Source organism: Zonotrichia leucophrys, chromosome 10 (genome assembly GCF_028769735.1).
Source record: "Zonotrichia leucophrys gambelii isolate GWCS_2022_RI chromosome 10, RI_Zleu_2.0, whole genome shotgun sequence".
NCBI classification, from domain to species: Eukaryota; Metazoa; Chordata; class Aves; order Passeriformes; family Passerellidae; genus Zonotrichia; species Zonotrichia leucophrys.
The window spans coordinates 12,581,881-12,607,569 of record NC_088180.1 but is presented as its reverse complement, the minus strand read 5'-3'; the positions used below and the strand labels follow the sequence as shown (position 1 = coordinate 12,607,569).

The 25,689-nt window shown below is 55.8% G+C and overlaps 1 long non-coding RNA gene across 1 annotated transcript; it reads left to right on the top strand.

Moving 5' to 3' along the window:
- The first annotated feature begins 109 nt into the window (after positions 1-109).
- LOC135452186 (uncharacterized) lies at positions 110-24,737 on the top strand. Its single transcript, XR_010441543.1, has 2 exons — positions 110-318; positions 21,196-24,737. It is a non-coding gene; the product is annotated as an uncharacterized LOC135452186 (long non-coding RNA).
- Positions 24,738-25,689: the final 952 nt, after the last annotated feature.

Genomic DNA, 25,689 nt, shown 5'->3' with positions numbered 1-25,689 from the left:
CTCTTTATTTCTTACACACCCCCAGCCTCCCCCCCGCACCCCCCTCCCTGCCCGCACTTGGCACCGTTTAGCTGTCTGCCTGCAAACTTAACAACCCCGGTTCTTGGTATAAGCACTCAAATTACCCTTCTTTCTACATATAAACACGGCCCGGGGTGTGCGGCTCTCCCCGGCCGCGGGGTCCTCCCGGCCCAGTCCGGCTCCCCCGCACCTACCCCGGCCCCGGCCGGAGGGAGTTTCTGCTGCGGGACACGGCAGGAGAACACGAGCCGAACACAGAACCCCCGCTCCGCATGGCTCCCCCGGGCTAGCGCTCAGGTAAGGGAACACACCCCCCCGTTCGCTTTTGGGGGGCTGCCTCTGCTTCGGGGCGTGATGACACAGCAGCTTTGGGGAGCGATGGGAGGGTGTCTCTCTGTAGGGGTTCCCACATACTCCTGGCAAAACCAGCCCTGCCCGGGGCACGCTCCGAGCCGGCCTCCCCCGGGCGTGCGGACCCACCCCCGGCCGGGTGCGGCGGGGACACGGCCTGGCGGGGGCAGTCGGAAAGCCAGGGGAGGCGGCCTTCCCAAACCTGCCTCTTCCGCGGCCTGCCTCTCTCCGCCCCCCTCGGGAGGGGAACACCCACCCGGGGAGCGGAGCGCGGGGCTGGGGGGCCTTTGAGGGCCGGCACCCCCCGAGCTCCGCAGCACCGACACCCCCGGAGCCGCTGCCCTCCGGGACGGGGCTTGAGGCAAAGCCCTCGCCGAGGGTCAGCGGCGCCATCCCAGCTGGGTCGCACCTCCCTCTGTGCAGGTGTGATGGCATGGGGCGGGGGAGGCCACAGCGCGCTGAATGACCCCACAAATAAACCCCTTCCCCTGCCTGCGGCTGAGTGATGCTGGGATAAACTGGTCGGGACGGGGCGAGTCTGGGGGCCTCGGGCAGATTTAGGTTTTGGGCTGATTTATTTTTTTTCTAAGATAATTTCGGGTGAAGGAGGGGAGGGTAAACACGCATGCCCCTCCACCTCCCGGGGCTAAAATAGAGATAGCGGATGCAAGGAGCGAACACACCTTCACCGGGGAAGTGAGCAAGGTTTGGAAGAGCGAGAAAAGAAAGGAGGGGATAAGAGGCAGAGAAGGGACAGGGAGTAGGAGGAGGGATAACGGGTGGGGAGACAGGAGGGGATCCCCCGAACGCCGCCGTCGAGGCCAGCGCAGCGACGCGGGCGCCCTTCCCCGGCGCCTCGGGGCGGGCCCGGGGACACCGGCGGGGCCGTGCCGTGCCCAGGGCCGGGCGCTGTCACGTCGCATCGCGTCACGCAGCACCGTGTGGTATAACACGGCGCCATAAACGATAGCGGAACATAAGGACGTACGTGTTCTTTATTTATGTATGGAGTGGAGCGCATATAAGGCTGTATTGCATTGCAGGCGGGAGTCGTCCCCGACGTCCCCGGGGTGCGGGGAGGTCGCGCTGTGCTGTGTCCCCGCCGAGGGTGCGCTGGGGTGGCCGCAGCCTCGCTCGGAGAGCGGGGACAGAGCGTTCCTCGCTCCGCAAAACATAAAACATCTCTTCTCTCTCACGTGCGGGTTTGAAAATAGCGGCGTGGGCGCACCCCGGCGCAGTGGGAGAGGCCGCCCTTTTTTTGCCTTTATTTTCTTTTTTTGTGGCTATTTCAAAACCCCACACTTGCACCAGTGCCTCCAATGCCTGTCCCTTCCGTGGGCCCGCACGCGTGAATGTACGCACGGCTGCTTCTCCCCACCCGTGCCTGGGGACACCTCTCACCCCCTCAGCAGAGGAACCAGGGGCGAGACCCTCGGGGCACCCACCCGCGGCTCTGCACCCACCAGGGATTTCACACGGTGCCGGCCGACCCACAGAGGTCACAAATTACCGGGGGCTGAGCACCCGGGCGAGAGTCGGAACCCCTTGAAAGGATGGGAATGATTTTCCCCCGGTCGGTGGGAAATCAAAAATATCCCCGTGCGTGGAAACAGTGGAGACTGGGGTCTGGGTTTGGGGACAGCGGGGCAAAGTGGGGGAAAAAGGAGGGATGGTAAAGGGAATGGAGAGTTGAAGGAGAGGATGGAAGAAAGGAAAGGGAGAAGGAAAATGAAAGGATGGAAGGGGAGAAGGAGGGATAAAGGGTAGAAAAGAAATGGAGGGTGGAAAAGGAGGGATGAAGGGTAGAAAAGGAGGGATGATGGGTGTTAAAGGGGGGATAGAGGTGGGATATAGAAATGGATGGAGACGGGAGAAGGAAGAGTATAGAGTGGGAGAAGGAGGAATGCAGGGTGGCAAATGAGGGATGGAGGGGAAGAAGGAGGAATGGAGGATGGAAAAGGAGGGATGGAGGGAGAAAGGAGGGATGAAGGGAGAAAGGAAGGAAGGAGGGGGGAAGGGTACCGCGCCCCCGATTGGCTGCTTAAGCACAAAATCCGGAGGTGGGTTTGCGGGGTGGGGGCGCGGAGGGGCCGGGCACTGCTGGGGGGCAGAGGTGGGTGCTCGGGAGGCTGCAGGCCCCCCCGGCAGCCATTTTGTGGCAGTACCTGCCTCGGTGCCAGGGCTGGGCGGTGGGGCCGGAGCCGAGCCCTGCCCGACCCTCCCCGGCCCGGCGGGGCGGTGAGGGGCGCGGGGGGGGTGGGGGGGGGAGGCCTCCACGCCACGGTGGGAAACGTATTACCGCGCCCGCCACGCTTGCCCATTGACAGAGATAAACATGCAAATGAGTCTCTTTGCATGTCATTAGCATACAGGCAGATTGTGGGGGGAGGGGCCGCAGTGTGCGCACTGCAGCGTGCTTTAATGCAACACCCAAACAGCCATTGCGGGTCTCTCCCGCCAGCAGCACCTGCGGCTCCCCGCGCCCCCCGCCGCGGGCACTGCGACCCCATCACCCCCTGGCACCCCCCTGGCCCTCCGAGCCAGCACCGCGGCTGTCCCGCCGGGCACCCGGCTCGTCCAGCCTGCCCGGGGTTGTAAGGCACAAGGATAGGCAGGGATAAATAAAGCCAAACCTCGGGAAGCGGCTCTTTTTGGGGCTCTTTCTGTGTTTTCACCTTTTTTCGTGTTCTTTCACCTTGCGCAGGGAAGGAGGGGGGCGGGGAGCCCTCGGCCGCCGCCTCTTGCAGCCCCGCTCCCGCCACCGCCCTTAATTGAGTGGGTTGAGTAAAGTGGGGAAAGGGAGTGACAAAGCCGAGGAATTTGGGGTGGAAAGGTGCAGGGGAATGGGTACCCGGGCTAGGGGATCCCCGTGGCTGCAGGAGCTGGGCAGAGGCCGGGCTGCGCCCTGCGGGAGCGCGTTTGCAAACGACGGGTGCGAACCTGGGGGCTGTGTCCGTCTGAGGACGCGGCTGTGACCACGACCCCCGCGAGTGCCGCCCCGTGCGTGCCCGCACACGCGTGTGGCATCCCCGCGCCGCACCCGTGTCCCCGCTCGGGTGGGTGTATCACACCGGCGGGGTATGAGCGGGTACCGCACACGTGTGTGTGCACCAGAGCTCAGGGTGTTCGCACACACACCCGGGCACCCTTCCACGGCGTTTCTCCCACGGGCGAGCACCGCACCCACGGCCAGGGGGGTGCGGGAGAAGGGATGAGATGCGGGATCCCTCCCGGCCGCGCTTCCCCTCCGTGCCCGCCGTGCTGCGGCCGGGCTGGCACCGCACAGGGCCCCGCCGTCACCGCTCCGGGTTTTCGTTGAAGGGGGAACAGCTCTCCCGTCCTTGCCAGGAGGGCAGGCAGACAGCGTGCGACGGGCCGCGGAGCGAGGAAAACGCATCCGAGTGGCAATTCAGCCTCAGCGGGAAAAGGAGGGCACCTCCCGGGCACCTTTGTGTGCCACTCTCTGTCCCCCAAATTCCCCGCACATCTGCGGGGACAAGCGAGGATGTGGTGCCCTGGAGCCGAGGCTGCGGGGCTGGGTGCGGGCCCCCGGGGGGACCCGCTGAGGAATGAACCCCAGCCCCATTTAGGGGGCACTCGGCTGGCAAGGCACCCCCTTTTCTTCTGCGTGCCCCCGAGACACGGCACAGCCCCCCGTCCCACACCTCCCCGAGCAGTGGCTCCTCCCTCTGCAAAGAAACCGGATTTTTGGTCCCGCAAGTACACCCGATTTTTATTTTTGCAGAGGAACACACTTTTAATTCCTCCAAATAAACACGATATTTTAAAAAAAAATCTTGTAAATAAGCCCGATTTTTATTCTAGCAAACAAGCCAGCTTTTCTCCGCCCCGGTGGTTTATTTCTGGCCGGGAATGACAAGGCGGGGAGAGGACGTGGGGCCGGACCGGGCAATGTTTTGGGGAGGGGAGAACCCTAACTTCGGCAGGCGTTGAGAAATTAAATCGCCCTGGCTCATCTCCGTGTCCCATCACAGAGGAGATAAAAGCGCCGGCGAATTTGTTTTCTAACACAATTTTTAAAACCCCGAGTATGTCCTTTGCCCGTATGTCCTCGGGAGAGGGAAAATTCACAGAGCATTCCCGTAATGAATTTTTTTTTTCTGAAAATTCCTCCCAAACTCAGTTAATAGATTATAATTACAAATAATGCTGCCTCTTTTTTCATCGACTAAGTATATAATTGGAAATTAGAAACACCGATCTTTTGGTATTATTATTAGTATTTTTATTATAATTATCATTTTTATTATTATTATGTATATGGTTTGTTTTGTGTGTAGTGGGTTTTTTTAAGTTTAGAGGTTGGTTATTTTTTTTTCAAATAAACCTGAAATATAATTTTCTTAAGCTTTAGCAGCTTTTCAGAAGAGGACTCCGGATAAAATTCGGAGCTTCTGCCTTTTAAAACGACAAAAGTGTTAGGCGAAGGTTCTGGGAGAAGCCCCGTGGCACGGACAATGCCGAGCGGGGATGACTCTGTCCGGCGTGTGCCACTTACGGAAATCATCCTTTTAATTTCAGTCTCGAGTAAGAGAATTCCAAGAGTCTGGAAAAGTGATTTATGGAGACCTTGAGACCTGCGGCTGCTGGGGCGGCCCCGGCAACCCCGGCCCCGGCCCGCAGCAGCCCCCGAACCCTCTCTCCATCCCCCTGTGCCCGATTCCTGCAGGATCAGGACGGCAGGGACAGCCCTGAGCTGCCGGGCAAAGTTGGCAGCGCTCGGCAGGATTGCTGTCAGGGCTGTGTGGGGCTCAGGGTCCGGCTCGGCTCTGCGGAGCCGATCCCGGTCTCAGTCCAGGGCTGTCACCATTTCATGCCGCCCATCCCAGGCACAGCCCTCACCCGGGGCATCTCTGCCTCCGCTTTGGGGCAGCCACGGGCGGGGAGGAGAGGGGAGCGCGGTTAACGAAACTGGGCTCTATTTCTGGCTGCAGGGCCGGCTCTTTGTCGCTGGGACCGGGCAGGGCGACCCCGGGTCTGTGGCACCCCGTTTCACCGTCGGGGCACGGCGGGGAGTCCGCACCGTCCCCAGCCCCGGGAGCAGCCCGCATGCCGACGGGGGCGGCGGAGCCTGTCCGAGCCGCTCGATGGTCATTAAATCAGCCCTTCGGCTGCACTGGCGTCCCCCACCCACGATTCCTGCGCACTGGCGAGTGTGTTTGTGCTGGAGCGGGCTTCCACTGGTGCCAAACCGCGGCCCGTCCCCACGGTACGGCTCCGAGGCTGCGGCGGGCGATCCCAGCCCGGTAACGCGGGGAAAAGGAGGGGAGAGCCGCAGACCGGGCCGGCCCAGGGAGGACCGCTCCTCCCTCGGCCCGTCGGGACGTGGCCGGAGGATGCGAGGGGACCAGGAGGCGCCGCGCCCCGACGGCGGCCCCGCCCCTGTCCAGGGTCCTGAAACTCTCCGGGGCCGCTGAGCCCGCCGAGCCGCCGACGGGACCGGCCCGGGGCGGGGGGCGGCGGAACCCCGCGGGGTGCGAGTGGGACCACTGTGCTGCGGGAGGGACTGCTCGGGTGCGGGGCGGGAGGCGTCGGTGCACGGGAATGCCACCGAGGAGACGGTGGCTCTCACGGCGGCGAGACGGGCCAGCAGCTGTAGGGCCGGCCAGCGGCCCCGACGGCGCGTTTCCATGCGCTATTCTTCCCCGATTTACTGCTTGTCACCGGCAGCTCAATGGGGGTCCCCCCGTCTGCGGGACCTGCGCTGCCTTCCCCCTCTCCCGCCCCCGCAGTGCCCGGGGCCGCGCAGAGCCGACCCCCCCTCCCCACCCCCCGGCACAGCGCTCTGCCCGTCGGCCTCTCCCCTGCGCGGCTGCGGGGAAGTTCAAGAAGTTGCCTGGCCCCGCTCCCTTCCGAGCAGAGCCAGCCCAAACACCAGCGCCTGCCCCGGAATATTTCACCGTCGGGCAGAGGGAAGGGAGGGGGGAAGACGGCTTAAATCCACCCCCCCAAGCCCCTCGGGCTCTAATCTCCCATGCATCGTTACAACTGTCCGCAGCGAGGCGGGGGAGGCCGGGCTGCAATTAGCTATAGAGCCGCTCGCCTTGCAAACAGAGGGGCTCGGATTATTGCAAATTCATTTCTATTTTCCAGGCCAGCGCTTGTATTCTCTGTTAGCATAAGAATAGAGCCAGGCCCTGTGAACTCCTCCGACCTACTGACCCCTCTCCCCAGAAATGAATAGCAGCACTTTCCGTCCCCCCCCCTCGCCAGCCTCTCCAGCAGACTCGAGCCACGGCCTAAATTCCTAATCAGGGTAATTTAATATATCTTAAGCCCCTGGCTGCTTTATTTTCACTCCTTTTTTTTAGTTTGTTTTAGGCATTCACTGGCTCTCACCCCGTCATTAGAGATCCTTATTTGACGGATATAAGAAGCTGTTATGAGACTACAAGTCTCTTTTTATCTTCTAAATAAGCTGTGCTTCCCCGTAATTAGAATGGTGTTCCCAGCCTTTGAGGCCTTTCAGGGCCGCCTAACAAAAAACTTGCAGGAGCTGAATAATCCCGAAGTACAGACTCCCCGGCCCAAGCAAAGAGCCGGGACACAGAGCCGCGCCGGGCGGTGGGAGGCGGCGGGGGCACCCACGCGTGGGCTCCGCCCGCAAGTGTGCAGGGGTGGCCTCGCCCGGACCCCCGGAGCGCTGCGGTTTCGCTGGGACCGGGAACACCGCTCGTCCTTTGTTTGGGGCTCTGCTCCTGGCGCCTCCACCCCTCTGCGAGGGTCTCGCACACCCGCCCTTGTGGCAGAGTGGCCCAACCCCACGGGACAGCCGCGGCACCCGGCGCTGCCCTGGCCCCACGGCCCCGCGGTGTCCCCGCTCTCTGTACCGGGAGAAGAGGCCCCAGCGCGGCCGGTGTGGGGGGGGGGGGGGGGTCCCGGAGCGCCCCCCGGGAGACTCGAGCCGTCGAGGGGATCCCGCCGGGGCGCGCCGCCCGCCCCTCATTGGTCAGCGCGGGCTGACGGGCGCGCTCGGGGCCCGCGGATTGGCTGGCGGGGCGGTCGGGCTTGGTGTCGTCACGGCTGCTCGCTCGACGGGGCTCCCGCGGGCGCGGGGACACGGGGGGCGCGTCCCCTGCCGTGAGCGGAGCCGGGCCGGGCCGGGAGAGCACCGCGTCCCTGAATATAGACACACATAGGTGTATGAAATAGATGTGGAAAGTGGCTTTGGGATAATTAGCCTTCTTGATGTGGTTGGAGAGTTATCTAATCCAGAGGAGCCTAAAGGCATCATTACGGAGACAATATTTCAGGAAATCCAATTCATTGGAGCAAAAATATGACATTCATTTTGCTGGTTATGTTATTACAAATATCCTTCAAAGCCGACATTTCACACGCCCTCGCTCCCCCCCAGAAAAAAAAAAAAAAGTGAAGTAAAATAAAATAAAATAAAATGACCAGACTAAAAGCCGCAAAGCTCTGGGATGGGAGCTGGGAGGAGGAGGCCGAAGGCAAAGGGATCAGTCCTCAGCTTCCAGGACCCGAACGCAGAGAGCTGGATAGAAGACGAAGGTGTTTGATGCTGGAGGGAGCTCTCGGAGTGGGGCAGAGAGCTGGGGGGGGGTTCAGACAGAAACAGCCCCAAACACGGATACCAGCGCTGCGGCTCTCGGGGGCCGGAGGAGACCGCCCTGTGCTCGCCTTGCGCTGGGTTGCGCGCTATTTTCAGCTCTTCGCGGAGGAATTTGCTGTGCGAGCGGCGCGGGCAGCGGGCAGAGGGCAACGGGCAGGACGGCTCTGCCCCGTACCACCGATCTCGGAGCCGAGCGGGGTAAAACCACGGGCCTTCCGAGCACGGCTTTGCCTCTGCCGGAGCTGCCCCGAGCTCCGCTGCCCGGGCACGGCAAGCGCCAGTGCCACTGGTGACACTGGTGCGACTGGCGCCCGCCGGGGAGCAGCTGGCCGAGAAAGGCTCTGCCCGGCTCTCCCTGCCCGGATCAGACGTTTCCCACCGTTTGGGTTTAGGGCCGGGGACAGGCGCGGGGCCGCAGCCGGTGATGGGGTGGCTGTCGGTCGGTCAGCATCTCCCCAAATCCCACTCAACGAAATCCCCTCCTTGGAGCGTCCATCGCCTCCGTTCCGCACCTCACACCGCCGGGCACCCGTCCTGCTCCACTCTGGGGCAGGACACGCGTGGGCCTCTGCCGTCGCGCTGCGCCCCGCGCGTCTTTTTGTAAAGAGGCGGGCAAAACGGGGGAGGAAAACGCTGTTTGCCGGCCCTGGCCGGCAGTCTCGGCGGGGAAGCCGGGCCGCCCATCCAGCTTCGGTTTCCCGAGCCATGCCGGACTCCGAGAGGCTGATGTCGGCTCGTCCCGGCGGGGCGGCGGCGGGTGCGGGTCCCGAACCGCGCCCAGCCCGGCTCCTCCAGCTGCTGCCACGTCCCCGCTCCAGCTCGCAGCCTGGTTGTTTTGTTTAATTAAACTCAATGTCAGTGTTAATTTTCCGCCTGGCCGGGCAGCCCTGCCTTTGCCGGAGCCGGAGTTTGGTTACAGATGTCAACGCGCCCCATCGGGGCTGCGCCGAGCCCGTGGAGACGCGCCGCTCCGGCCACGCGTGGCCACGGCCACGGGTTCATGGCCGTGGGTTGCAGGATCGGGAGAGAGCAGGGACCGGACCCGCCCGGGACCCACCCCTGCCACTGGCGTCTAGGTCCTTGCAGGGGCAAAAAGGGCGGGCACTCATCGTTGTGAAGTGTGTGGTGTAAAGAGCTGTGTCTGTGTGTCTCGCGTGGGTTTCCACGGAGAACGGGGGAACTGGTGGCAATCCGTCCCGGCAGGGTGGGGGGACACGCTGAGAAACCTGGAGGTGCGTTTTGGGAGGGAGGAGATCCTTCCTGGTGCTGTAGGAAAGAGGTTCCCTACCGAGGTTCGTGCCTCGCTCTGGAGAGTAGAGATGCTGCAGGGACAAGTGGAGGACCCCGGGCCACTCCCAAACCAATGCCAGCTCTGGAGATGACTCCCTCCCTCCCCAGAGGTGTCCCAGGCCAGCCCAGGGCACAGGACAGTGACAGGGAGGGGACACTTTCTTGCCTGCTCTTGCCCTACTTTCTGCAGAGTCCTCAGCCCCAGCTCATTTATTGCCTTTCCAGCGTCCAGGCACCTCTTTGCTCTCCTCAATTACTTTTCCAATCCTTTCAAACTTTTGGTGGCTGCAGCACCCTGGGTGGATGCAAAAGCAGCTTCCTGTGCCAGGCATCCAGCTGGACATCTGAGCCCCTCTTTCTGCAGGCTGGACTCTATTTAATTCCTCCTCAGACTGCAGCTATTGCCCAACTCCAAGATGCCTCCTCGCCCTGCCCTGTGGGATGCCCTCAGTGAGGCAGTGACCCACATGGCACAGGGTGAGCCTGCTCCTCACCTATCCTGCCCTCTTCTCTGGTCTATCCTGAGTCATTCCTGACATGGCTCTTGCCAGTGCCCAGGCTAATCTTTTCAATACCCATGTCTTGGAGTGCTCTTCCTCCATGGATGTAGCTGTTTCCTGGCCATGTAGGTGATGGATTTATTTTCTCTGTGCTCAACACTGAGTTTCTCCTTCACTTGAAGGCCAAGTTCATTAGCACCATGAGTTCCTTTCCATAGCCCTCCACACAGTGCCAGGTCTAACGTTGGAGCAGCAGTGGATGTTGTTCTGTTGCTACTTCCTCCCTCCTCCTGGCACTTCTGAAGGCTCACACTCCTCTCTGCTGCGGGGCTCCGGCACTGGCTGCTCTGAGCTGGGAACCCCTCGGGTTTGTTATGCCACTTTGTCTCCTAACTTTTAACCGGTTATTCATTCCCCAGCTGCTTTTCAAACTTCCCTTCTCGGCAACAGGCTCAGCCTTATTTACCAAACAATCAGGTTTATTGCTGTTTCTCCCCATTCTTTGTTGCCATTTCTATCTGTTTTCCCCATTAAACTCAGGACGTTGTGGTTTTCCGGACCCCCCGTAGAGCCCTTTTGGGGAAGTTGGCTATCCTCCATTCCTATTTACAAAGACCGATTCACACAGGAGGCTAAACTACAGCTACTGAAATAGCCATTTCATATTTAACTTCTCCTAAAAGCCTCCCCTCAATCCCATCTTTTCTCACTGCCTGTTTCTGTGCACTCGATCAAGCTGTTTTGCAACCAGGGCATCCAGGCCCCCATAGGACTGGGAGATTTTCTGTGAGATGATGGTAACACTATCCAGTGCAGGAGAGTCTTCAGTGTAGGGGTTCATACCATTTCCTTCTCCTTCCATTCTCTTCTCCTGCAGATTCCAAGCCCCCAGACACCCACCTTTGGTGTTTTTTATTTGTTTATCATCAGCAAACCATTCCTAGAAATTCCCTTTGTCCTGCTTTGTTGTTTTATGTCGATACGGGGGAGTTCACCTTGGAGAGGAATTTGGGATGGGATCTGGGGGCTATAGGGGGCCACAGCCCTTACATGGGTGACTGGTAGAAACGAACCACCATATGCCTGCCCCACCCTGATGGGGGGGATTTACTACTACCATGTATCCCTAAAACTGATCCCACACAGATCCCTCTCTTCTGGGGGTAGCCACGATCCAACTATCCCAGTCCCTTTTCCAAGACAGGCATCACATCCCAGGAGATAGAGGATGGGTGATGGTGGGCTCTAAGCAGGAGAACCCAGAGGGGCTGCAGGGTTGGCCGGTACTGGTCCCTGAGCAGATCCAGCCCCCTGGCATGTGTCCACCCTGTGCCTTGATGGAGGTGCAGGTGTGAAGAGGAGGAAAGCGGGCCCTGCCTTATTGGAGCGGCTCGTAAACAAAGCCACTTGAGTGGAGAGGATTCAGAGAGCCCAACAGCCGCAGGAAACTATAATTACGTTTAAATATTGTTAGCATCATTATCTTTTATCCGCCATCAGATTAAAACAATTATGGCATTTTCAGGAATCGTCCTTGGCATTCTCTTGACCGACGTTATCTGTCAGGCAGGAAATGTGATTTTCACTTGGAGAGGTGCCAGCCACCGTGCGGCCGGTCCCACAGCCCCTGCGATGGGAGAAGCCAGCAGCCAGGGTGAATTCCCATTTTATGGAGAAGCCCACATTCATCCCATTCCCTGTGCTCAGGCATCAGTCACTCCATCCTCGTCCCCATATTATTCAGAATTTCTGCCGATTTGCCTTGGGATTATCGAGCGGTGGTGAGGGGAGGCAGAGGTGGGGACACCGGGCTGTGCCATCACCTCTGCCGGTGGCTGTGGCAGCATGCCGGAGCGGGTGGCCTTGGCAAACACAGCTCCGTGCCTGAAAGCTGTGGTGAGCAATTTACCCGAGGAACTCATTTCAGGAGATCTAGTCTAAGTTAATTAAAGATGGCTGGCTGGGGTCATCGCCTTGGCAACAATTAAGGGCAGGAAAGACGCCTCATTAGTAATAGTTTTTAACAAAAACCATAATTTTTCATATCAAGACAATCCCGGGCGCATAAGACGGGGGGCAGGAGGATGCTTTCTATCTGGCTTTCTCTTTCCCCACCCTGCCTGTGGGTTAGCTCACAAGGCAGGACTGAGAGATGAGAAAACAGGATGGAGAGGAAAAGCCCCTTTGCAGATCTGTGTGCTGGCGAGGGTCTGGTGGCCAGTGGCCAGCGCCTGGGTAGCACCAGAGCTGTGGAGAAAGGGGCACATGGATAATGTGGGTTATGCCTGGAGGGTGAAATCCAGTTTCTTGGGAAGGGGAGAAGCCACAAACTGGCCATTGCTGCTGTGCAGGGGCTGCCTGCATATCCTGACCCAGGGAACATGGTGCCAGGCTGCCACCCCCAGCCACCGGCGATGGGGTTATTCCTCCAGCTGTGCCTTTGTTTTTTAATTTCCCCCTTGTACTCCAGAAATCTTAATGCCGCTGCCTACTAATGCCAGGCTGGGCAGAGCAGCTTTATTTTCTACTTAATTAACTGTCATCCAGTGATTGATCAATTAATGATGGAGCCATCATGGTAATGCTCTGGGAGCTGGTGCGCCGGGGCCAGGCCGAGTCATGTGCTCGCCTTCCCACTCCTACCTGCTCCGGCACCCGGCGCACTCCCCCCGGCACCAGGGCTGTGCCGACTTCCCTCCTGACAGCAAAGGACACTGTGACAGATGGAAAATCCCTTGCTCCCAGGAAATTTGGCCATTTACAGGGCAGCTGCATGAGGGATTGGGGATGAGCGACTGGGGAGCAGGAGTGATGCTCCTGCCCTGCCATCCCCGACTGGTGTCTGGAGGTGGCAGAGGGGCCACTTCCCTGCTGGACACAGTGCCTGCTGCTGTGCTAAGCTTTAGGTCAAGTATTTCTGCAGCTTCCCCTCGCCTTATAATGGTATTTTGGCTGATTTTGACCACCTGGGTGATGCTCTCACTGCTGACCAAAAGGAGTCAGGGTTCAGCAGAGCAAGCAGCAGGGCGGTTCTGCTCTTGGCCTCCTCCTTCTCCTCCAAAGTTGCACACACGGCTCAAACGGGAGAGATAAATATAAACTCCACTCAGATATCCATAGAAACAGAGCTGGAGATGGAAGACCCCATGCAGATAAAAACCTTTCTCCTTCCCACACGCTGCTATTCCCAGTATTATTCCAGAGCATTTTATAAAACCAGTAGAGCTGGGCAGGGAACAACAGAAATGACCAATAAGGTGTTAGCAGGAAAATCCCGGAACGGGGGAAACACTTTTTCTGCTGAATAATTCATCTATTATAAAAAACCCCATCAGGATCATGTTTAAGAAGGGGTGAGGCTGCACCTGGAATAGCGGGGCCCGCCAGCACACACGTGCACAGGGCTGAGAGGGATGCAGCGAGGAAGTGGTGTAAGTCCTGTCGCTTAATTACTGTTTCCTCTCCGCGCCCTGCAAAGTGCTGAGATGCAGATTTGATGTGCTGAAAAGCGTCTGGCATCTTGTCATGCACCAGCCCATCTCCAGCATTCAACAGCTGGAGAACAAACCTCCCCACGCACCCCCAGGTGTATTCCTGCACCTACAACATCACTGCCTGTTTATCCACAGATCGGTCCCGGTGATAACGTGTTTGTTCAGACAACTCTGACGGCTGCTGGGGAAGAAACCGAGTTGGTACCAAAGGGAACCAGCCGCTGCTCAGGGCTGCGTGTGCAGCTCCTCCTCCCCACCGGCTCCAGATTGAGTTGTTTGTCTCATTACATCCCTGCACACACATCCGCACCCACACACCGACACATATATAATCCCGTGCGTACAGCCAGGAGAAAACCTTATATAGTATTATAAACATCGTGCTATTTTTTGAATTAAAGCTCAAAACCGTTCATTGGAGATGACACACGCAACACGTTCAAGCCCAAGAATAGGTTTGGAAGCAACTCGGGAAAATATCAATATTCTCCAGCGTTTCCTTACATCCCAAAACCAATCCAGCATAATTTCTGCTATCAATAATGCATGTTTACAGGGAGAAGACATTCAAGGAGGCCCATGGCTCCAGCCCATCCTCCCTTTAGGGGTGACGTTTCCGCACTTCCCTGGGCTGGGAGAAAGATTTATTTCACCTATCCTTATGGCAAGGAAGCTGTTTGCGGAATTAACCCCCCTGGGAGTTTTTTGGGTGAAGAATAGAGCCTTTTCTCTGCCTGCTCGGTGCCTGGAGGTGCTCGGTGGTGTGAGGTGTGATGTGCCAAGAGAAGCTTAGGCAGTCCCTGGGCTCGTGCCGGCTGCCGAGCTCCCACATGTCGTGGCCATGTGGAGCCTAGAAATAAGCTGAGGTTTGGGTGGCAAGGAGGGGTTTGCAGTGTGCCAAGGTGGGGGATAAAGTGGGAGTGGGTGGCAAAGCAAATCTCCCTCGTAGTCATACAGGAGAGAGCAGAGAGCTGGAGAAATTGTGAATTCATTTGGAAAAGTAATGGCTGAGCACCCTCAGCATCTCCCTGGCTTGTCTCCCCGTTGTCTGCACCCTGTGTGAGGCAGTGGGAGCTCAGCACATCCTGGGGGGCTTTTTTAGGACTGACCATGGGGTGGAGGAGGAGGAGAGGCCATGGGGAGATGAGCTGGCTGCTCACCCACACAAAGGGGCCCAGACCAGCGGTGCCCAGCATGCCCTGACCCCATGTGGGGCAGTCAGGAGGGCACAGATATATTGCGGCCAGCTCAAAAAGATGGTTCAAGACAGAGCTGGAGCAATTTAAAACCAATTAATAACTGTAAACTGTCCTGGCCATTGCTCTTCATTAGACAACCACAAAGAAACTTTATTTTAGAGTTGCAAGTCCTCTATTTTTTTTTTTTTTTTCCAGAGAGAAACTTTTTAAATATGTAATTGGCTCTGGGAACCAGGACCCAAAGGGGTTGCAAAAGCAAGGGAAGCAATTGCCTTAATCAGTCCAAGATCTCTGATTTATTTATGTATTTATTTCTATTTCAAAGCAGTGCTGCTCATCATATCAGAGCCTTTAGAAGCACAATTATTCTCTCGACAGAAGAGCTAACCTAGGCTGCGATTATTTGCCTTTCTGAAAGGCAGCGGTTCCCCGTCAGCCGTCCTTCCCACGAACGCAGTCCCGCTCCCGCATCTCTCCGAGCGATTTTAGCATCTGAGAAACATTCCCCTCAGCCTTCCCAGAGCCACAGCCTGCCTGAACACCCAGCCTTTCTGCCGAGCTTCCCAGCTTCAAAGAGTGGGGCTAGCGTTCACTAAATAATGATTCTTTATTCCTGTTCTTTGGCTGCTTTTCAATCGGTGGTCGGCAAACGTGCTCACGCCTTTATGGCTTGTAAAAGACACTCGAGGTCACAGGTGGAAGGAGCTGGGCAGACCCAGCCCCAGGTGGGTTTTGGAACATGGGGGTTTGCTTGTTTTTCGCCTCTGAGAAAAGCTTTATTTCCAGGCTGTGCCTGGAGCTGGGATCGGGGTGGAATTCAGAGGCGATGCTCTGCTGGCCTGCAGAGACAGAGGGTGTTCCAGCAGCGGAAGGGAACAAGTGGAAAGACAGGAAAAGAGGGAGCTGTCCTTTGAAAAGAAACCTTCTGGAAGCTGCAGCGGGATGCCCGGGGTTGGATCAATGTCCCAAGCTCTGGCTGCCCACCCTGGGAGCATCCATCCACAGGGTGAGTGGGCAGGTCAGCGCTTGGGATGGGCAGGCTGGTTCCTGTGAGGTCAAAGGGGCCACTGGGGTGGATTCTACTCTGTTCCCTCCACCAGCGGAAAATTTTTCCCCATAAAGAGACAAATCCCTTTTCAGTGAGAGCCCTGCAAGGACCCCCATCTCGGGGGGCTCAGCTGCCCCATCCCTGGAAGGTTCCCACAGCGAGCACAGATACAACACCGCGTCCCCAAGCCACCACGGGGCTCCTCCACAGCAGCACGAGACATCCGTGGGCTCGGGAGAAATCCTCGCGTGTTGTTTCCCCCCCATCCCCATCCCTGCAATGCATATTTTGCGAAGGTTTAATTGGCAGCAATTATTAACTAGCACAGACCCTGGAAACCTGCCAGTCAGGAAAATAATGAACCATTTTAATACACATTCAGCCCGTAAACAAATGTGGCTGCCAGAGCCATTGCGGCCGCCTGGCACTGGGAGAGGCAGCACAGAAGATCAGCAGGGAGACCCAGGGCAGCCCCACTGTCCTTCTGGCACTGGGCTTGTGTCTGTGTCCCCAAGGCCACCCTGTGTCCCCATGGGAAAGGCCTTGCCTCTCCCTGGGGTCTCTCCTCAGGACCCTAACACTGCCCTGAAATAGGAGCATCAGCAATGGAATGGAACCAATCCCATGTAAATTTAAGGTGTAGATTTAGGCTTTGGGATTGTTGTGGTGGGTGGAACTGGGTCTGTGCATTGGGAAGTGGGCACAGAAGAGCCCCAACACTGAATCCTGCAGAGCATCCTTGCTCCCTGCCTTGCCCTGCATCTCTCCCTTGCTCCCACGAGCCCAGCTGGGGTCCTGGTCCCTCCACCCCGACTCAGAGTCACAGGCATGGGGAACAAACCTGCTGTCCCCTGGCAGATCCCTCCTTTATCTGCGGGCAGGCTGCCCCCAGACAGGTTTCCAGGGCATTCAGGCAGTGGGCAAACAGCCTCTCTGCCCGCTGCAGGCAGGAGAATGGGATGCTGTGTCCCTAGAACATCCCCGGGGCACTGGCATCCTCCAGCACCCCTCAGGACCCCCCTGTTAAAAATAAAAAAAAAGTGGGACACAGGCTTGAAATTTTTCATTCAGGGAAATATTTCTGCAAAGGAGCCGCTTTAGGTTTATTCTACAAGGGATACATTTTTCCGTGTTATTTTTTAATTTTCTCTCTCTCTTTCTCTCTCTCTCTCTTTTTTTTTTTTTTTTAATAGTAAAATGGGCTGATAGTTCTTTTAACTTTCAGTAATTTGTGGAAATTAAAAAAAAAAAAAAAGAAAATCATTTGCAACGCGACCCAGATTTAAATGGCACTCTGAAATGGATGTCGCCTGGCTTTGTTTTTTTTTACCTTTTTTTTTTTTATGAACTCACTCCCAGAATGGTGAAAATCTCTCAAATCTAGATCATGAAAGTGTAATGAATTGTTTTCCTGATTTTTTAAATGTTCCTGACAAATAATTATTCTGTATCTGAAAGGAGATTAAAATAATCTTCGTTTTACACGTAGCTCACAGAGGCATATTTTACCATTGGAAAATAAAGTAAAATAGTAAAAGTTAAATAAACCAGAGAGACTGAAAATATATAAATTAGTAAAAAGGTGGAATCAGCTCTTTCCTCAGGTTCATGTGTGTAAAAAGGCATTTTTATATCTTGCCTGAGCTAAGACTATTGCTGCCTGCTTTCAGAAGTGGTTTCTTCCCTTGAATTAACTACCAAGGTAGTAAAGATACAGTATTTATAAGCCAAAAAATAAAGCAGGCACAATTTATTAAACAGCTACAATGTGACAATAAATAATTTTAATGTCAATCAAAATCGGATTATTGTCACTGAAATTTGGATTGAAAAGATAAAAGCCTGAAAGGAAGAATTGAAATCCAACACTGGAGACGATTCCAATATCTTTGTTCCTTGCAATAAATATTTTGGGTGAGAGTTTAAACCAGCTCATTCTTAATTTGGGGGGAAAAAAGGTTGGCTGTGGTAGACTTTTAAGAAATATACTAAGAAAATAAATTCATGTTTGGGATCGGTGAGAAGAGCTTTTTTTTCTTGTGAGAAATAAAACAATTTCATTTTATTGTATTTTTTAAAAAACTGCTTGGGTTTTAATTTTCTTTTCAGTGTCAGGAAGTGGCTGGAGAGGGATGCTTTTCTTGACCCAGTGAATATTCCTCCTTCTTCCTCCTATTTTGGAAAACCCAAACCAGCACCTCTTGAATTAAAATCAGGCAGAGCCGCCCGTGATTTGAGACTGGATTTTTTTTTGGTGCAGCCTCACTCCAAAGGCCCAGGGAGCCCTGGGTGCTGTGGGGTGCTCCGTCCCCATCAGCCCCAGCCCCAACTCCCTGCCTGCCCTGCTGGGCCTTGGGGACAAGGGCCCCCTCCCAAAACCCTCTCTGCAACATTCCCCTTTGCTCCCAGGGATATTCACAGGCGTAGTATGTGCATCCACGGTGAAAAAGCCCTTTCTGAGGGTGGTAAAACCCGCAGTAATTCTCCTGGTGGGGAGCAGGGCATGTAGGAGAGTGGAGGCCAAAGACACAGCTCTGGGAGACACATCCTCACTGCCTATTTTTTAACCCCAAAATGAGGATGATGAGGATGGGGTGCAGGCAGGGCTTCTGGCCTCTGCTGGATTCCCCTGAGGGGCTGAGACCCTCTGGGCAGGAGAAGGGTCCCTTCCTGACAGCCTTGCCCAGCTGCCTGCCTTGGCACTGAGTTCAAACCGTGCCTGGAGCGGCAAACATTCAACTGGAGTGGCCGAGGCAGGAACACTCCGTGTGTCTCTAGGGCAACGTGCTCGCTCTGCATCCCAATAATGCCCAATCCCTCCTCGAGACAAAGCTCCCAATTGTTTCTACAGGGATTTAGGTGCACGGTATAAATAAATATGCATATTTATCTATATTTAAAGGTGGGCATGTGCTCACCAAATTAATATCCGATATTGGTGTAAAGGCAGGGTGTCAGAACACACAGGGATGGAGGTGTGGGCTAGGAGTGGGATGTCTAAGTTTGTCCCCAGAGCGGCTGATGGATGGACAAGGAGGGGGCCGGGTGGTTTTAATCAGCATGTGTGTGTGTGTGACAATAGTTGGGTGAAGAAGGGGACCTGACACCGGCATCCTTGATTTGTTATAAATCACACACATAAAAATTGGGGGGGGAGGAAATTAAATCTTGGGGATCGCAGTGCTTGTAGTGCCAACTCAATCCCCAAGCTGGAACAAAGCTTTGCCAGCCCTGAAATAAATGATGCTTCACCTAATGGCTCTTATCCCTTCCCCACTGCCTCCGACCAGGCAGCTTTGGGGTTTTAACGATGCCAACGTGATGAGAAGCAACGTCTGGGCCTGGTGCTGATTTTTACCAGCAAAGGTAGCCCTGCCAGGTGGGGTGGAGGCCCTGGGGGACTCGTGGTGGGGAGGGGAGGCTCGTCCCCATGTCCCCAGGTCCCCGCTCGGCCGTGGCTCCGCTGATGCTCCGCAGCCGCCGGGCTCCTCTCTCTGCTCAATTGCACAGCGCGCAAATGGAATCGCTCTCCTCGCTGTGTTTGTGGCCATGGGAGTGGAAGAATTACATTGGGCTGAAAATAGTATTTACTTTTACTGATTGAAAAATAGATGTTAGGAAAAAAAAATAAAAAAAAAAAGCAAAAGCAGGAATTGAAACTATAATTACAACAAACCATATGTAAACTCCCAGGTAAACACTGATTATACTGTGTCATTTCAGCCAGACTTTATTAGCGAGGGAAGAACAGAATCTTCTTTCTCTCTCCGCCCGCGGCGGATGCAGCACGCAGGATCCCACTGCCTGCCATTTGCAGAACACTTTTCACCCTAAAAATTCTCAGGTTTGTGGCCTGATCCTGCCTAGCTCTCATGAGCTGCGTTCCCTAGATTAACTGTGCCATTCCCCTCCCATGGCTGCAGAGTGGAGCTCCCAGGGAGCTGCTGTGGGTGCAGGTCTGAGCTGCCCCCTGGCACATCCTCTTCTTTGGGGAGAGGCAGGGAAGGGACTGGAGTGTGCCAGGGAAAGAGAAACTCAGGGTGTGGGACCCAGCCTGCTCACTCCTACAGCGTCTGGGATGGGATGGGATGGGAGGGATGAGATGCCCCAGCTGCAGAATCCCCTTTTTCTCGGGCAGTTCACAGGCCCAGCTGCAGGAGGACAGGGCTGGTTGGATCCATCCTTGGAGGAAAGCTGGAGGAGATGAGTGGCTGCAGCCTTGCCAGGCCCTTTGCTTGCTCCCTAGCAATGGAGCCAGACCCCCTTTGTTGGGAGCTACATCCCCAGTGCCCAACACCCCAAATGCAGGAAAGGAGCATGGTTGGAGTATTATCCCTGGACATCTGGGTTACACAGCATCCTCCTCACTGCCATGGCACAAGGTCCCACAAAGCCTCCAACATCTCTCCTCCCTGCCATGTCTGGTGGAGACAGAGCAGTGCCATCATGACATGTCAGAGTCCACTGTGTCAGTCTCACGACACCCCAGAGCAGTTGCAGCATCCCCTCCTCTGCCCTGCCGTGCCAGAGTCACCCAGCAGCACTGTCCCCTTCGGATGAATATTTGGGGAACTCTTGCCGCAGTTCCCTTGCGGGGTGGATGAGGGGAGATGGGAACGGAGGGGAAGAAGGAAACCACGAGCAGCGTGGGGAACGCCAGGTATCCTCCTTACACAACGGGGCCGAGGGCTCGGCGGCCTTACAGCTTTGCCATAGTGGCACCCTGTGGCAAAACGCATTACTACAGCTGGCAGCCAAACCGGAGGGGACACGGCCCGGGGGCCTCGCCCTGGGGCCTCGCACCCTGCGCGGACACACACGCAGGGATGGGATGCGGGGGATGAACAGCCGGGGGTGCCCTCCGCCCTGACATCCCATCCCGTGTGGCGGTCCCACCCATCTCCGGGGGTCAGCGGGATGCTCATCCAGCCCGGACATCCCCAGGGATGGGGCTGGAGCCCGGGCAAGCTCGCTGGCCATCGCACGCCGCTGGCTTGGGGCTTTCTGGCGGCACCGAGGGGCCGGGCTGTGCGGTGATGGGGAGCGGGGTGTGTGCGTGTGCTGGTTCTCTCCTCCCGGAGCAGACCCCGAGTGACGGAGCGAGCTCTTTGTCTGCCTTCGCCTGCCTGTCACGGCTCCCGGCGTTTCCCAGCCACCTTGCACGGCGCGCAGCCACTTTGGCAGGAGCTGTCTCGGAATTTTAATGCGGCTGATTAACGCGCCGCGGTGTGATCGTGGAGCCAGCCGTACCCCTTCCCCAGCCCTGCTTTTTGGGGGAATGAATAACCAAACCCAGCCAGGCACCCCCGCTCACGGTGCCTCATCCTGCTCTGAACTGAGCTGGAGAATGGGACTGGAGGCAGGAGGCGATCCCAAAGGATCCCAGAAAGCTGAGGGGTGTGACAGAGATGCCTCTGCCATCCTGGCACACCGGTGACAGATGTGGTTTTGGGGCTGGCACAGGGATGTGCCAGGGGTTGTGACACACAGGGAGTTTTGGGAAGGGTCACCTCTCCCTCTGGGAGCAAGGGTGAGCAGTGGAAAAGTCCAGGCAGGGGAGAGGGTGGAGAGGAAGCCTGAGTGTGGAGCAGGGAGAAGATGGCTGAGCAGATCTCTGTGCCACCCAGGAGATGATGAGGGGGAGTTATTGACACAGAGGACACACTGCTAAATTTTCAATCTGTCCCTTTCTTAGGTGGTGTTGACAGAAGAAGATGGGTAGGAGATTTCAATGGCAGGCACACGTGTCCCAGGAGAGGGTGAGACACCAACAGAGATGGAGCAAGAAATGAGCCTTGGACAGCTGCAGGAGAGAAACCCAAACCTTCTCTGGAAAGTAGGGTCACCTGCAGGCTAGGGACACCTTATGAAACACCCATCCCTCCAGACATGTGTGAGCATCAAGCAGCCACCAGGAGCTGGCATGGGTCCCATGGGCACTGGGGAAGGTGCAGAGCACAGCAATGAGGGTGGCAGGTGCCACTCAGGACCCATCTTTCTGCTGGGATGTGCCTATGGATAGAAGGGGAAATGTGAAAGGGACAATGGGGAATCAAGGGAACACAACAGCACCTAAATAAAGGGGTGAAGACTGAACGTGTGAAACAAAAGTGGGGAGAAGATCCATAGCTGGACCATCTCCTTCAGAGGGAGATGATTTCAGAGGGGTTGTGAGTGTTTGAGCCAGCTCAGGATTTTTCTGGGAAAGGTTAGGCGGGTGTTTCTAGCGTGATTGCAACCAAGCCAGCTCTGTTGGGGATGGCTGCAATGTTTATTCATGGTGGGGAAGGAAGGGACCAGCTGACTTTTAGATCCCCAAAAGCATAAAGAGTGGGCCCTTTTCTGTGATCATGGACAATAATTGTACTACTTCACCTCAGGGCTCTTCAGATGTCAGCCAAGTCCCAACAAATTAAATGATGAAGAAAGGGGGAATAAACCCCAATGCAAGCAAGGCAGCACAACCTCCTCCCCTGCCTTAGGGCTGCCCTTACTAAAAGCTCAGCTGATCCTACATTTGGGACTGAAAGGTGAACTCCAAATGCAGAGCAAACATCCCTTTATGGGGTCTCTCTTTTCACCCTTAGAACAGAGACCTCCCCATTTCCACAGCTGCTGGGTGCAGCCTCTTGGTGCCACCATCTCAGCCTTTTGTCCCAAACAAGATCTTCCTTTGGGAAGGCAATTTCATTCCCATGCACCTTCCCTGGTTCTCTTTGGGTCTGTGTCCCCTCTCCAGCATCCCTTCACCCTATTAATATCCTTTGACTGTCCTCACACCTGCAGACAATCTGGTCCCCAACCACCTCCACCTCCCCCCTTCCTCAAAAGCTTCCCTCAGCTGTCTTTAAGTCGTAGCTGAAATCTGTGGTATGTAGGAGGAGAAATTCAGTCTGACAGCAGTTTAAAACACCGCACTACTTGGCAGATTTAAATGCTATTTTAAATATAAGCTATGACACAACGGACAAAAATAGCATTGAAAATACCCTGTCATGTTCCATATTGCGAGGAATAGGGAAGCAGACCAGGCTAGAAAGGAGCAGAGAGAGGGGCCAGATGGAGAGGAGAGGTTATTTTGTTTGTTTTAAAGAAACTGGATAAATGTATTTTGTATGTGACTGAGTAAATGTGTTTTATAGAGCAACGAGCCAAAAAAAAAAAAATAAACCTTCTCATGAAAAATCTACATATTTTATTTGATGTGGGATCTGCCAAAGCAGGTTTGCTGCTGAGAGGATATATTTGTTATCAGGTTGTTTTGGAGATGCTCAACACCAGCAGCCACCAGCTACTGAAGACCACTTCGTCTCTGCTGAATCTTTTTCTTCCCTTTATTTATTTATGTTTTAATAGGAATTTGCTCTTTTCAAAATAAAAAAAAGAAAGAAAAAGACATTCCAAATACCTGGAAGTGACTTTTCACCTGTGACTCCCAGCTTGGTGACCCTGCACTGGAGGAGTTGATGGATTGCAGAGCTTGGCAGGGAGTGTCCCTGCAGGGTCAGCCTGTGGGACCAGGCAGGCTGAGCCACCTCTGATTGCCCAAGGGGCCTGGGTGTGTGCCTGGGACATCCTGGGAGCTCTCCTGACCCTGCAGCATCGTTGCTTTCTGGCATGGGTAGGAAACATCTGGAGCATCTGGGCCCTGAAGCTGCAGGGCTGCAAGGAGAGGTTTCTTCATCATTTTTCCTGAATGCAACCACTGCTCCAAGCTGCTCTCTCATCACAGCATCTTCTTCCCCACCGCTCCCCACACTCTGTCTTACAGGGAAGGACAAATATCTGCCCACGCTTTGGGTTTGTCTCCTGGGGCTGGGTTTTGGCTCCTTCCAGTCCCCCCAGTATAACCAGCAGTAAATCTGGTCATGAGAATGACCTGAGGAGAGTGCAAGAGACAGGGGAGAAGTCAGAATGTGAGCAAGTCTTGGCTGCAGCACCATGAGATAAATGGAAAGCCTGGAGACAAGGGCTGGTGTTCCACACTAGACTGTCCCTACCTGGGGACAGGCACAGCGCTGGCACTCATGGGACAGAGGTGCCAGATGCCAGCTGTGTCCCCAAAATGGGGCAGAATGAGAGGTTCACTCCCAGTTCAGGATCTGAGCAGCTCTGCCTCTGGCTGCCTGACTGCAATAGCAATTGCCCCTCTTTTGCTGGGGTAAGGATTTGGTCCTGACAACACCTCACAGCACAATTTACCGGGGTGGCTGAGCTGCCAGGGCTCTGATGAACACCCTGGCAGGAATTCAGGGGCTCCCCAAGCCTCCTGCATCCACTGCTAATCCAGCTGCAGCAGCTGAAACTAGGGGCAAAGACACAGAGTGAAACATTTTAGCTATCATCTTAAAAAGGTCTTTTTTATTTTAAACCCAACATGTTATTATAATGGAAACACACAATTTGAAGAGCTTAACAGAACAGTTCAATGAAGCCAGGTTAGCATTAGAAATCAAAGACTGAGATCTTTCAACCCCTTAAAAATCATCATGGCCTGGGAAAATATGCCCCCCCCAGACAGATTTCTCTGACCATCCAGTGGTGGATGCATAAAAAGCTTTTTATTAGGAGAGAGAACAGCCCTGAATCTGTGCTCCATTCTCACCTCTGGGTGCCCACTCCCAGCTAGGGGCTCGTGGCTCCTCCTGAACCCTCAGTCTGTGCCCACCTTGGGGTTCCTGTGGGCACTCTGGAAGGAAGGGACACCTCAGGCACTGTTCACATCAGGAACAGCATCACTGCTCACAGTGCCACGAAGTCCGTGGCCTTTTCTGTCTCTGGACTAAGGCACTGGCAGAGCAGGGCACCCACACCTCCACATCTTAATAAAGATTTTTAACACTCCCAGTTGCCCTGCCTGCTGCAGGGCAGAGTCAATAGCAGCAGTTTCAGCCTGGAGTCTGGCTCTACACCTGTGCCAAGTGGGATGTACCCAGCTCTCAGCCTTGCAGAGGGGGCTGTGTACCCTCCCCAACACCTCCCTGTGCATACAGAAACCCAGAACTAGAGGGAAACAGGAGGAACCCTGATGAGAGGTGAAGGAAAACTCCTGGTAGGGCCAAAAGAGGCTTTGCTGGGCTACAGACTGAGTAGCATCACTGCTGCCAGAGCTGGGAGCTCGCCTCACCAGTGATTTTCATGCCCCACTCAGAAAAGCAGAACCATCGCTCTGTAAAAGCAGCTCTGTTGTGCTTCTTTTTTATTTCAGATGAAAATAAAAGCATTTCAGTGTCCTTTGATCTGCCTCACTTCCTTACTGACACATTCAGGATGCTCACAAGCATTTTGGTGTGGTGGGTCCCCATACCTCAGAGAGGTCCCAAGATTCCCTGGGGAATTGCATCCATGCCAGTACAACCAGCAGCAGAGAAGCAAGGCAAGGATGGGATGTGGCCTCAGCCTCCCTGTTTTTTCCCTGGCTGTCACCCCTGCTGCAGTGCAAGCCTCAGGGTGCAGAGTTACTGATGCTCAGGTGAGGCAGCTCCGGGTACTCCGGGCTCCTGCCCACCTGCAGCAGGTATTGCAGGGCCAGAGCTGCTCGCTGGAGTGGTGGCATTGCAGTCCTGCCTCCTCTCACCGCCCTGCCCAGCTGCGACAGCAGCTCAGCTCCCTCCCTTGCTCTTTGTTAACCACTGAATTCATCTGACAACTCAAAGAGAGAGAGAGAGAGGGGAGAGACCCTGCGGCCCGCCGGCGCGGTTCCCCGGCTCCCCCTCTGCCCTCATTTGCAATGCTTGAGTGGGGATTTCTCTATTTACTAAGCTAACAATGTGGGTTCCCAGGGCCTGGGCTGATGATGACATCCCGGCGCTGGTGGGTGGTGGGGCCGGGGGGGCGGTGAGGGCTGGGGGGGATTGCATAATGCCGAGGCAGGCGTGGGAAACCACAGCATCTGCGAGAAAAGTCTCTGCCAGCCTCTTTGAGCGTGGCTCAAAGGGCTCCAGGGGAAGCCACGGGGCACGGGGAGCCCTGGGGACCGGGCGGCGAGGGGAGATGCTCAAACCCGCATCTCACCGGCACGGCCCCGCTGCCACCGCCTCCGTCCCCGGAAGGGTTAACGCGGGCTGCCACGGGTCTGCTCATTACAGGGTTAAGGGGGAGATGGCACTTGCAAATCCCTCAATTACCCGGGCCAGAAGGCTGCTCAGGAAGAGCTTTATTAACGGTTGCCGTCTTCATTAACCGCTTC